This window comes from Eulemur rufifrons, chromosome 30 (assembly GCF_041146395.1).
Source record: "Eulemur rufifrons isolate Redbay chromosome 30, OSU_ERuf_1, whole genome shotgun sequence".
Lineage (NCBI taxonomy): Eukaryota > Metazoa > Chordata > Mammalia > Primates > Lemuridae > Eulemur > Eulemur rufifrons.
This window is the reverse complement of record NC_091012.1, coordinates 18460814-18472701: the sequence shown is the minus strand read 5'-3', so window position 1 is coordinate 18472701 and position 11888 is coordinate 18460814. Positions and strand designations below refer to the sequence as shown.

At 42.5% G+C, this 11888-nt stretch overlaps 1 pseudogene; it reads left to right on the top strand.

The window, feature by feature from the left end:
• Positions 1-1217, top strand: LOC138378280 (40-kDa huntingtin-associated protein-like; annotated as a pseudogene).
• Positions 1218-11888: the final 10671 nt, after the last annotated feature.

The window sequence follows — 11888 nt, the reverse complement described above, 5'->3', positions numbered from 1 at the left end:
ATGGCGGCGGCTGCGGCCGGCCTGGGTGGCGGCGCGGGGCTCGGCCTGGATGCCGGGGACTTCCTGGCCCGGTACCGGCTGGTGTCGAACAAGCTGAAGAAGCGGTTCCTGCGGAAGCCGAACGTGGCGGAGGCCGGCGAGCAGTTCGGGCAGCTGGGCCGGGAGCTGCGCGCCCAGGAGTGCCTGCCGTACGCGGCCTGGTGCCAGCTGGCGGTGGCCGTGCTGCAGGCGCTCGGCGAGTCTGCCTCCTGCCAGGTGCTGGCGCGCGACTACACCGGCGCCTTGGCGGTCTTCACGCGCATGCAGCGCCTGGCGCGGGAGCACGGCGGCCATCCCGTGCCGCCGCCACCGCCCCAGCCCGGACCCGGCGCGACACCGGCCCTGCCGGCCGCGCTGCTCCCCCCGAACGCCGGCTCTACGGCTCCTTCTCCCGCAGCCCTGGGCGCCTTCTCAGACGTGCTGGTCCGCTGCGAGGTGTCTCGCGTGCTCCTGCTGCTGCTCCTGCAACCACCGCCCGGCAAGCTGCTGCCCGAGCATGCCCAGACCCTGGAGAAGTACTCCTGGGAGGCTTTTGACAGCCACGGGCAGGAATGCAGTGGCCAGCTTCCCGAGGAGCTCTTTCTGCTGCTCCAGTCCCTGGTCATGGCTATCCACGAAAAGGACACGGAAGCCATCAAGTCGCTGCAGGTGGACATGTGGCCACTGTTGACTGCTGAGCAGAACCACCTGCTTCACCTCGTTCTGGAAGAAGCCGTCTCCCCCTCGGGACAGGGGATCTGATGATAAATCACGGTAACCAAATGACTTTGTGCCTGCTCTCAAACCTCACACATCCGCCTTTGCATTTGGGGAGAAAGAAGAGACATCGTTCCTGGTTCTACGTTTTATGTTACCCCTGTTGCCACCGTAGGAATGTAGTGGACTGAAAGTTACCTGTATCCCAAACGCTTATTTTCATAATAGTGGGAGAAAAACACATTTCGATAGAATCAGAGTAGAGGATATGGCTCTCTTCCAAAAAACTGCAATGTAAAAATGAGAATCCCTTTAAACTGCTTCCTCCTCTTCTCCCACCCAGCGCCACCTCCCACCCCCATCTTTGTTTCATAGTGACGATTTCATTTTGCACGGCTCTGTCTAAATTCCTCAGCTATGTGATTTCATCGTGACACTCATTGCTTAGACACTAGTATCTCTGTGTCTTTGTGATCACCAGATCGCTCCCTTGACTCACCCGCACTCTAAGGACGCGCGGGGGTCATTTTATTCCTTACAGCTTTGTTGTTGCTGCAGCCCTCAATCCAGGATAATGCTCTTCTAGTACCCTTCACCTGTGGTTTAGATGGACTCCATCTGTACAATGTGACTATCTCATCTACTTGTCAGGGGGCAAAAGGCAGCACCAGAGAGTTCTCTTTCAGGTCCAGGATGTATTCCTTCCTTTGAAATATACAGTAGGCCCAGTATGTGGGCCTAGCATGGGGAGCAATGAATCTACAGGCCATCTGTGAGGCAGTCCTTACTCAGATCCCTGCAATGCAAGTGTGTCCAGTGCAACAGTTCCAGTGCCAGTGTATCTGTTTTCATGGAATTCACAGTTCTGGCTCTGTCCCAGGAGGTATCTGGAATCTACATTGTGACTTTTATTTAACTCAAATATTTAAACAGAGCATGGCTCTTTGGTATTGTGTGATCACGTGAATGTAAGGCAGTGTCCTCCTTGTTCCTTAACAGCAGGAGGATGTTCTATTTTAAAACACTAAGTTTCCGAGGCTTTTTGGTCCAAATGTTCCATGCAAACCGACTTAGGTGTTTTCTTACCTATTGTGTTATTTTTACACTTTTGACAGGGATGATATGAACTCTTCAGAATAAAACCTCTTTCTCAAACATTCAACTTCGGGAAAGTGTATCCTTTAGACTGAAATTGTGCACAATAAGTAATCTTTGGGGCTACTGAGGACACAGTTGGGGGCGGGGGAGGTGATGTTTTTGTCTTGTGTTTTTGTTGGTGTTGTTTGGAGGGTGGAGGAGAGGTGTGCAGGGTCATCACTGTGACTTAAGTGCCTCGAAATGGGTGGGACTTTTAGCGTATTCTTTTCTGCTTGTAGTTCTACTTCAGCGAGGTGAAAGTGATGGGAAATACAGGAGCGGCCCATTTGAGAGAGATCCAGCCAACATTCATCTGCTCCCACTTGGCTGCCAGGAAGGGTCCTACGTAGTCCTAAAAGCCTAGCCCAACTTATTGCAAAAGTGGTAAGGGCGTATGATCCTTTAGTCTTTGGCTTTTTTTTTTTTTCCTTTCCTGGTATGCTCCTCTCAACCCGGGCTGCAGGCCTGGCCAGCTGCCTTATTTTCTTATGGCCCAATAATGTTGAGGTGTTATGGAGCATGACTGGTGATAATTTGTTGGGTTCGGGCTTAAAGAGAAGCCTCCTTAGGCCTCTGGGTCAGAGAGGTGAGGGGAGGGATAACCAGAGAGTCAGGTGTTGGGTATACAGGCATAATTCTAGGAAACACTAAAACTCCTTGTTTTCCATTTGCCATGGCTCATTTAATGTATCTCACTCAGAAACTTGACAGCAGGCCTAACCGGGCCAAGGCCAGATTTCACCATTTCTGACAGAGTTCTCTTATAATATGTCCCTCTAATACCAACCTTAACACTGATTTCTAACATGCCAAAGACAAATATTTTTAAAGGACACGATTAATTTGCTTTTTAACTTGAAGACTGAGGGGGAAAGGCCCTTATCATTGAAATGTTCATGGATGATTCCAAATTGACATTCAAAATATTTTAAACTGTTGAACATGGTGGCAGCGATCCTTGAAGGGTGTTGGGGTTCCCCTTCTCCCCATTATGAGGTGCTCCTATAATGAGAAATATTGCTTATGAAAGGTATTTTATATGTGGATGGTTCAAAGGCATTCGAGAACCACGACGTTGGAGGAAGATGATCAAGACTGAAATTAGTTAATTTAGGCAAGGTCTGGGATCCAGAGGGTTCCGGTACTAAGGGTTAATGTTAACTGTCTGGGCATCTCTACTGCCATTAGAGTAGACCAGCAGTCCAGGCCACTAAATTTTTCTGTAAAGGGCCAGAGAGGTAGAAATACGTTAGTCTTTACAGGCCACAGGTGGTCTCTGTTGCATACTCTTCTTTGTTTGTTTTTGTAATCCTTTATACGTGTAACAAGCATTCGTAACTCACATTCCACATAAAAGCAGACTGCGGCCAAATTCGTGGGCTATAGTTTGCCCATTCCTGTGTTAGAACTCAATGACTGTTTGCTAAAGGAATAAACCTCATGAGAGTGGTTAATAAATGATAAGTAAGTTATCCTTATCACTGAAAAACAAAGTTCGAAAATAAATGAACTAGGCATTCAACTCTAGATTCTAGGAAACAAACAAACAAACCAAAAGAAAATAAAGGAGAATTTTTAAAGTTTTGAACAGAAATTAATCAATTAGAAACAGCTCTTTCAAAACTATGTTTGATTTTAAAACCAAGAGTTGATTCTTTGCGAAACCAATACAATAGAGAACCAATTTCGAACTCTGATAAAGAGGGAGAAAGACATATATGTGTGTTGACAGATACAGATACATGGCATGGGAAGGGAGATAAGACTCTACTCTACACATTTACAGCAGTTTACTCAAGGCAACACAAATGAGAGTACCAATAACCATAAAAGGATTGGAAAAGGCAGTCAAGTATCTGTCTCTAAATAAGGAACAATGCTCAAGTGGCTTTTTCATCTACAAAATGCCTACATTAATTGAACTATTCTAGAACAATAGTTTCATGGGAAAAAATGGAAGCTTTTCCAATTTATTTTCAAGTTTAATGTAACTCTCATGCCAAATCCTGACAAGTAGAGCCCCTGGCAAAGGTAAACCAATTTTATTCGTGAATACAGAGAAGTTCTAAAATTAAAATGTTGGCAAATTGGATCCAGCTAAGTTTTAAATGATTATACAGTATGACTGAGCAAAGTTTTCCTAGGCGTTAGCACAGTTGTGTACTGAAGCCCTCTTGCACTGGCTTGTGACAGCCAATCGTATACATCTCTTCCCAACTCTGCATTCAATGACATCACATCTATAGCTTGAAGTCAGGCATGATGGGAGTAGTATTTATATCATGAAAATCAGCAAATTCTAAAAACCAAGGGCTTTTCTCCCTAACCTCTCCGACACTTTGCCCCTGAGTTGGTTATCTCTTGCCCACACACTATTGAATGTTAAAAGTAACTTGATAACAGGAAAGAGAGGAAATGTGATCATGTCAAAGATGCTAGAAAAACATTTGACAAAATTCAGCTGCCATTCCAAATAAAGTAGGAATAGAAGGAAACTTTTTAACCATGATTTTAAAGTATTTGTTTGAAACTGGGTGAACAATATACGAAATAGTGAACATGGCATACATTCCCATTAAAGTCAGGAACGAGATAGGCTTATTGGTTGGTGCGGTTGTGTATATGTGTGTATGTATCTCAATCACAAAAACATTTAGGGTGATTGCTATTTCCTGTTTACCAGGTACTGTCAGCACCAATTACTGTATGAAATATGGTTCCCACAAAGAACATGGAACACACAAATGAGGATAATTTGAGGAAGATTTAATAAAGGTACTAGTTCGGAAGGTGGGGGGACCGGGTATTACCATCTCTAGACCTGAAAGGGTAAGGAGAGAATTGAGTAGATTGTTTTAGTGGCTTAAAGAATGACCACAAATTCTTTGACATTCCTCCCGTTGAGAATTAGGGTCTGTTTCCCTTCCCCTTGAATCTGGGTGGATGTGTGATTTGATTCTAACCCACAGGATGTATTGAAAGTGATGCTGCATAACATAGAAGACTAGGTCAGAAAAGCTGATGTAGTCTCCACCTTGTTAGCTGGAAAACTTAACTTGGAGGCCCTAAGATGACATGTAAGAAGTCCGACTACCTTGATCCTGACATGCTGTGAGAAAGCCCAGGCCTCAGGGAAAAGCCAGGTAAAGTTACTTCAGTCAACAACTGCAGATTCTGTCCTAGCTGAAAGCCATTACCAGCCACCAGAAATGCAAATAAAGATACTTCCACATGATTCCGGTACCAAGCTGTTAAATATTCTTGGCTGAGGCCCCAGATGTGGAGCAGACACTGCCCAGCCCCACTGTGCCCTGTCCAGAGTCCTGACCTACAGAATCCATGAACAAAACAAAATGTTTGTTCTTATGACACCAAATTTTGGGTGGTTTGCTGCACAGCAATAGTAACTGGTACAGGTAGGGAAAGCCACTCTGAGGGGAGCAGTGACCTTCAGTGGACAGATACAGTCACAAGGAGGAAGTCAGGATGATAAACGTGCCAATCTTACTCTCCTTCTTTCCTCTAATCTTTTGCCAGTGCTCCCTGTTGGTGAAACCCAACCAAAGGCTAGAGGACAAGGTAGGCTGTTGTATTCTATACAGGCTTGCATCACAGAACAAGAAGCAGGGCAGAGAAGCAGGAAAATGGATGTAAAGGGGCAAACAAAAGTTATCTTGTGCAGGCCCATCTGTGGACTTTGAACTTTATTCTGAAGACAAGAAGAAGACATTGAGAGCTTTTAAGCAGGGGATTGATAAGATGATTATCCTGAAAATGATGTGCAGCTTTTATTGGAGACTAGAAACAAGGGAAGACTAATTAGAAGTGTAACGTAATAGATCAAGTGTGAGGTGATGGGGCCTTGGTAAGAGTAGTATAAGTGGAAATAAGGAAGTGATGTGAGAGGCAAACGGAGAATTGACCAGATTCATGGATCAATTCATCAGGGGGGATAAAAATGAGAGAAGAGTAGGCAAAAATGCTAAGGGTTTAAACCTGATTAAATAAAGGTCATGAACCCATCCTTAAAAATTCATCGATTTTCAAGGTTTCACCCATCCTTTCATGTGGAAGACACAATTTTTTTCTCCATTCATGGTTTTACCCCCTAAACTCAATTATTTCACCTACTCCTCACTGGACATCTCAACCTGATTGCCCTATCATCACCTCAAAGCTAGGATATCCATAAGCAAACTCACAATCTTATCAATGCACTCAGTCCTGAATCACATATTTCTGTCAATAGAGCATCTTTTCATTTCGAGCATCTATGAGAACCTTGGCACTACTACATTTTTGTTTATATTTCCACAATCACTCCTAATGCCCAAAGGTGAAAAATTCTTTTTTGGAGTTAAGTTTGCAGAAGCTAGGAGCGTTTGTCCAATATCTGAAATCTGTCAAGAGCTCTTTAAAGAAGAATTCATGCAATCTATGGAAAGGACTAATTACATACCATTAACGTCCCAGTGGAATTTCCTCGATAAGTCTGCCACTTCTTCCCATCAATACTATACACGATGATAAACTGAGAGATGTAGAGGCTGGAGAGCTTCTGACGGGCACCCTGGGTCTTGATGCCGTGAATAATCATTGGTGCCAACAGATCCACCTACCAATTAAAACAACACTTTAACTTGTTTTTAAATGTGTGTACTACCTCCTGAAATTAATTATTGGCTTAGGAAGAATCTACATTGGTACAGATGTGCCCAGCATTACCTTAGATGTGCAGGTGAAGCAGACACCAATGTTGGAATTTGGATGTGTGTGAAACTGTGGGATAAACAGTGGGAATGACTAGGAAAGTGCTTATTGAGTTCTCAGCCTGCTTTCTGGCAAACTAGACTATTTCCAAATCATAGAGCCCCCAGTGCCTCTGCATACACAGCCTTTATGCTGCCTAGGTGGACCCACATAATCTAATGCTTTGCCCACACTCAGCCTCAGCCTAGCCAAAGCCAATTTCCTTCCCACTCCCCAGACCAGCCCCATCCCAACATCACTATCAATGACAAACTGCTACGCCTCCTTGAAGCGTACTTCAGAAACTATTTCTCCTGGTTAGATTTCCCTGATTCACCCAGACAAATTTAGTGCTGCTTCTTCTATGCTTCCACTTCACTTTATATATGACTTCATTATAGCAAATTATTGCACCATATTATAAAGGCTGCTTTGCTTTTCTGCCTTCCTTATTAGACCCAGATCCTTAGGGCAGTAAACCTGTTTGAGTTACCTAACATTTCTGTGTCTCATTTGTTTATCCCTAAAGTGGAGATAATATTAGTGTTTGTCTCGAAGGGTTACAGTAAGGATCAAAGAGTTAATACATGTCATGTGCTGAGTTCAGTGCCTAGCACATACTGGACACTCAATAAATGTTAGTTTTTATATTCTCTCTAGCCCCAGCACCTAACATGGTATCTGGTATAATACTGATGCATAGCGAATGGTTTGGAATGAATGAGTGAATATGGCAAAGTGGTAAGGAATGGTTGGTTCTCAAAGAAGAGGTCATGGACCATGCAGCATTACAAGAGGTACCAGTTTCTGCTCTAACAAGCAAGACAAACTTAACATGTCCTTACAGAAGCCTGGCATGTCCAGATTGGACTAGTCATGACTCTTGTGCTTAATAATGGTCTCCTTCAGTTGACTGTAAGTTCCATGCATACACTCATTCAAAGAATATTTTTTAGCACTTGCTATGTGCCAAGCACTGTTTTAGGTACTGGGAATAGAGTAGTAAACAAGAGATAGAACCCTGCCCTTCATGGAACTTACATTTGAGTAGGAGAGACAGACTTTGTATCATTTATATGTTTTTATTTGTTTACAGCATCAAGTAGTGAAAACTGCAGGAGAAAAGAAGCCGTATAACAGGACAGAGTGTGTAAAGGTCTTCAGAAGCTACGGCATTGTCTTTTCCCAGATTAGATGGTATTCCCAATTGAAGGCAGTTTATTTTTCATCTTGGAGTTGTATAAATAACTGAAAGCACCAGGTGCAGAAATCATGATTTTTATTTAATTGACTTGTATTGTTTCTTTATGCAGCTAGAGTATAAGAGTTCTTGATTGTACCACTGATTATTGTGTCTTCTAGCAGTTTTAATAAAGACTTGCCAGGCCAATTTACATTTTGTAACTGATGAATGCTTGGCAAAGTGCCAAGCTTATCTACTTCATCTTCTTGTGCCTCTTGTACATTATAATTGGCCCCTGGGAGCAGTTTGGAAATTATAGATTCAATAGCTTCACTTATGTATCCAGCCAGGAATTTCAATGTAACTGCAAGACATATCCCTCTACTAGGAAGTGAGCAAGGTAGTAATGAGTTTCGTGGTATGAAAGTACAAACATTGCAGCTGCATATCTCCATGGGGCCTACCAACTGCCCGCCGCGGTATGCCTGGTCTTGGTCACCCAGTGCCCCTCAACCAGCCCAGTGCTCTTGTGCCTGGGGGCCAGGCTGTTGTACACTCTTCAGAATAGATGCCTACCCCAACTCCCTTCCTTGTTAGCACCCCTATCAACTCCATCTCCATGCCTGCTGGCTCCCTGAAACCATTTCTTTATTTTATAAAGTTACCATATCAAGGCTGGGCACGGTGGCTCATGCCTGTAATCCTAGCACTCTAGGAAGCTGAGGCAGGAGGATCGCTCGAGTTCAGGGGTTTAAGACCAGCCTGAGTAAGAGCGATACTCTGTCCCTACTAAAAATAGAAAAATTAGTGAGGCATGGTGGCATGTGCCTGTAGCCCCAGCTACTCGGGAGGCTGAGGCAGAAGGATTGCTTGAGCCCAGGAGTTGGAGACTGCAGTGAGCTAGGCTCATGCCATGGCACTCTAGCCCAGGTGACAAAGCAAGACTCCATCTCAAAAAATAAATAAATACATAAATAAATAATACAGTTACGAGATCAAGAAAATGTCTAGCTGGACCTCAGTAGGAAAGATGGCAAAAACCACCTTGAGGATGAGGTGCTTTAATACTGGTTGGATGATAATACAATTAGGTGTATTTGTAACAGGTTTAATTACCATAAACAAACAGTAATAGTTAATATATGATTACCAACTTAAAGGGAGCATTCTAGAAACAGGATGGTATAACTATTATAAATTAGGGCTCTGGAGCCCAACTATCCAACAATCAGGGTTTGAATTTTGGCTCAGCTGCTTATTGGCTGTGTGACCTGGGGCACAATATCTAACTTCTCTATTTTTCAGTTTCCTTATCTGAATGAGAATGATAGTAAAATCTGCCTCATAAGGTTGTGATAAGGATTTAGAGGCTTGATTTGTGTTGAGCACATACTAAGGAAACCCTGTCTACTTTAATATTTTGATCACGACTTTGCTGGAATATTAACAAGTTTACTGATCAAATCAGTAAATGATGTGAAACTTGGAAGACTAGGAAATACTTTGGGAGACTGAAGCTTGGCAAGCTGAGACAATGGGCCAAATCTAATAAGGTGAAACTTAACAGGCTGTATCACTCAGGGTTCTTTGGCTAGGCACGGATAAGACACTCTGTTTACTAGTCTCATGAGATTGTATCCAGTGAGGAAGATATAATTCCCCAAACAGAAATAAGAATATAACGGATGCAAAGCATCCAACTAGATAAAAAATGTCCACTATATAGGAATACGTGGAAGGTTGTAAATGATAACCATAGAAATTCAAGATGAAGAACATGTGGTTTGGTAGAAGCACAAACAAAAAAATACTTAAAGATTAGTTAATAGCAGCTCGAATTGAGTCAAAATTGGCAGTGTCTACAAAACAATAACAAAAAGATGAGTTGCTGTGGCATTAGCAGACATGCTCTTGGTGTCTGCTTACTGGTAAGCCAGTTTATTTTTCCCTGGTCCCTATTTACTATTTTAACCTCAAAAAATATATAAGAGCAGATGCAGTCTTGCAAAAAAGGAAAACATATAGGGAATGTGCTCAGCCAACTAGGAAGAGGAAGAAGAAGACTGGTACACTACAAGAAGAGGCTGGAGGTGGGGGAAGTAGGTGGTCAAACGTGTGTACATTAGTCCCTCTCCAGGCTTCGAGTACCAGGGTTGGGAGGCCCGTTAGATAGGTTGAGAGAAAAGCTGGAAGCAAAAGAGTTTCCTCCATTTTTCCATATTTTCAGATATGTCGAATTAAATAAAATGTATTATTAAAATGAATTTCACATGTCTTAAAAATTGGCTACTAGGCTGGGCGCAGTGGCTCACGCCTGTAATCCTAGCCCTCTGGGAGGCCGAGGCGGGTGGATCGTTTGAGCTCAGGAGTTCGAGAGCAGCCTGAGCAAGAGCGAGACCCCGTCTCTACTAAAAATAGAAAGAAATTATCTGGATAGCCAAAAATATACAGAAAAAAATTAGCCGGGCATAGTGGCGCATGCCTGTAGTCCCAGCTACTCGGGAGGCTGAGGCAGGAGGATCGCTTGAGCCCAGGAGTTTGAGGTTGCTGTGAGCGAGGCTGACGCCACGGCACTCTAGCCTGGGCAACAGAGTGAGACTCTGTCTCAAAAAAAAAAAAATTAGCTACTAGAAAATGTAAAATTGCACATGAGGTTTGCATTTGTGGCTCACATATTTCTATTGGACAGCACCGCTCTAGGGGAAATGGGAAGGTGAGAAAAATCTGAAAGACTGAGTCCTTTAAAAGAAATTGAGTTAACCAACTTAAAAACACTATTTTGGTTATTGATTCCAACTTAGTTTACCAGACTGAACTAAGTAGATGTTTCCTATAACTCGGAGGTGTAGAATTCAAGAAGGAAGACAGATTCAGTTTTAGAAGTTACATTTTCTTTGGTTGTGGGATGGGGGATTGAACCATTTGTTTTTATATTAACATAAAGGGCACTGGAGGACTCAAAGACACCTAGGCAGTTGGAAGCATGTAATGATAGCACACACAGGCTTGAGAGATGATGAGTTCAATATTATAGGAAGTATTCAGATGTTCTAATTGATGAAATTTTCTAAACTTGATCCAGGAAAAGGGCTCCTTGGTGCTCCAGGCATTGATCGATCCAGAATAATGAAGTCTGGCCAGCTTTGGGGCCCACTGTCCTTTGCCCAAGAAAGGGAAAAGAGATTAAATTCAGCTGGGTTGGTCCTAGACACTTGGGAATAAAATTATTCTCTTGAGAAAGGTTAATCCTAGCAGTGGAGAAGACAAAGAAAACCATCAAGACATTATAGCAGTATTGATTGCTATGTAGAAATTGTGCTTGTCCTTGTCCATTCTATTATCTAAAAAAATGTAATACTTTTCTTGATTGATAGCACCTCTAATTAGCTGATACTAGAATTTGTTACCAGAATTAACAAATAATATTCTTTCTTTATTATACAATGTATGCTCATTGTAGAAAATCAGAATATGGTAAATGAAAATAAAAGTAAGTAAAAGTAAATATAAAAGAAATTAAAAACATAATCCTTCCACCCTGTGAAAAATATTACTATTTTGCTATATAACTGTCCAGCTTCTTTTTCAAGGGGATTTTTTTCCCTTGAAAATAAGGGTTGGCAAACTTTTTTCTATAAAGGGCCAGATACTTAGTAATTTAGGCTTTGCAGATTACATGGTCTCTGTTGCAAATACACAACTGCTGCTGTAGCCATAGATGATATGTAAATGCATAGGCATGGCTGTGTTCCAACATAAGACTATTACGGATGCTGAAATTTGAATTTTGTAATTCTCACATGTCCTGAATTTTTCTTCTTATTTTTTCAATTATTTAAAAGCAGAAAATCTATTCTTAGCTTGCATGCCATACAAAAACAGATGGTGGGCTGGATTTGGCCTGTGGGCAGTAGTTTGTCAACCCTTGATCTAAAACAACATTTGAGAACTCTCTAGATCAGACTCAAGGGGAGCAATACAAAAGGTAGGAAGAATATTTAAGGAGGCAGTGTCATTGCCCAGGTGAGAAATGATAGTGGCCTGAATTAGAATGGTCACAGTAGGAAACGGAGAAGAGGAGATG